The sequence below is a fragment of the Lolium perenne genome, chromosome 6 (genome assembly GCF_019359855.2).
Source record: "Lolium perenne isolate Kyuss_39 chromosome 6, Kyuss_2.0, whole genome shotgun sequence".
NCBI lineage: Eukaryota > Viridiplantae > Streptophyta > Magnoliopsida > Poales > Poaceae > Lolium > Lolium perenne.
The window spans coordinates 79,407,647-79,409,632 of NC_067249.2; the positions used below are offsets into that span (position 1 = coordinate 79,407,647).

Below are 1,986 nucleotides of genomic sequence, written 5' to 3' on the forward strand. Positions count from 1 at the left end.
TCTTTACGTGCCTACAAAAAACCTGGCGATGGCTACTATATTGTTTACGTTGCCACATAATTACCGATGGATCATGTCTATTTCCTGTTTACGTCGCCACATAATTACCAATTTATTACATTAGGCAAACTCTTCTACCCGTGACGAGATTGGTTCAGTTCTTCGTACCTCAACATTCCTTGCATGTGTTTCAAGCCTAGACTCATTGACGCAGGGGGCTCGGTGTCACGTCACGGTGGCCAAGCACGAAGTCAAAGCTACACATGCTGCTAATGGTCAGTCCTCCATATTGCTTTCTTTCATCTTTTGTTTTCTCCTTCATGTTACTTGCATACCTCTGTTTTTATAAACGAGCCAGACCCATCATTTTTACCAAGTGTATCCAAATATTGTTGCAAATCTACCAGTACTGTAAAATTTTACTCCCTCTGATCCATAATATCCACTGGGCGATAATCCAACTACACTTTTTATGGTCTAAAGTTTTCAAATGCATTTAACTTTCTACTGGGGTTGTCAAAGGTCTGATACTTTTTAATGGTCTAAAGATTTCCATAGAATGCACCAATGAATTTTGTCGGCTATGTTATATAATAGGCTTGGAACAATATTAATATTAGCTTAAGGAGTACCTATTTTCGGATCTCTATCATAGAATATTTGTTTCTTGGTTTGTGATTTACTATGGTTTGCAACGATTTTTGAAACCTAAACAAAATAGTATTTTCCCGCTTACACATAAGCCTCACCTGATCGTGTGCCAAGGCGCCCGATTTAGTCAGTCATTATGGCCAGCAAATTGGGTTATCCAAATAGTATAAACCTTTTATACAATGACAATGTACCCGCGTAGTTGCAATCTAAACATCGTCGGCCTCTCTTCTTTTGTGCATCAACTATGCGGCAACATCATGTGACCATGTTCTCTTTTAACTTTAGTCTGGCTCCCTTTTGCATCACTTGGTTTTCCTCTTGATACAAAAAAACGATAATATGCAATGTGTAATGATTTGTTTCCTCTTTGGCAGGAGACTTGCAACTTTCATATATTTTCCATTTTACTCTATTTTCCTCCTCTATTAACAGGTTGGAGCTATATGGCAGCCAACAAGTTCATCAATATCTCTATTACGGCCATCGCTATCTTCCATTTCACAATATGTGCTTTCTTATAATGTTATCATGCAGATGCCAATTCATTTCTCTGTCCATATATCTTTGAGAAGGTCGGCATAGCTGTTTGTTTGAGGCTCAACGTGATACCAGCCTTTGATTCAAGCTTTGCTTTTTGTTTTCCCAGGAGCCTTAGCTTTTAGTGTTATTAATTTATCATGGATGTTTGTTTTGTGTTCTTCACATTCCATGGACTACAAAGAATATGTGTTATTCCATTTATAGTCGTTTGGTACATCTAAAGTGGAGACCAGTGAAACATATATATGCATTTGTTCATGTTGTGTGTGATATATTTCCCTACATTCTCTATATCGAGTTGTATGCTTAACATAGTATTTTACTAGGTCCTAAAATATCATTTGTGTATGTGTGACACTCATGTTTTGTTAAGAGTACCTGGTTGTTGTTTTTACAAAATGTTTATTAATGCGAAAGACGGTCGCCAGAGTATCTGGTTGTTGTCTTTACAAAATGTTTATTAATGTGAAAGACGGTCGCCACTCCTAATTGCTTTTTTTTTGAACACGGAGTGCCCCGAAGGGCATAGAAGCTTCATTAATAACCAACGGTGGGTGTACAATACATTACAAAGGACCCCATGAAAAAGAAAATTACACATAGGTCCTTGATATTTGTAGAAAGGGCCTCACTGAAAGAAAAGGAAAAGCAATCATGCCCTTCTCTTTCCCCACCGACGAGCAGGAGATCAACCATGTCGCCATCGAGCTCCAAAGCGGGGACGAAACCACTTTCTTTATAATCGACGTGGGATGCAACCGTCAATCTCAGAAGGGGCCTCCGATGGAGGTT

The 1,986-nt window shown here is 38.6% G+C and overlaps 1 long non-coding RNA gene across 1 annotated transcript; it reads left to right on the plus strand.

The window, feature by feature from the left end:
• Positions 1 to 213: 213 nt before the first annotated feature.
• On the plus strand, positions 214 to 1,416 carry LOC127307794 (uncharacterized). The gene is made up of 2 exons (XR_007855841.2): positions 214 to 275; positions 1,087 to 1,416. It is a non-coding gene; the product is annotated as an uncharacterized lncRNA (long non-coding RNA).
• The last annotated feature ends 570 nt before the right edge of the window (positions 1,417 to 1,986 follow it).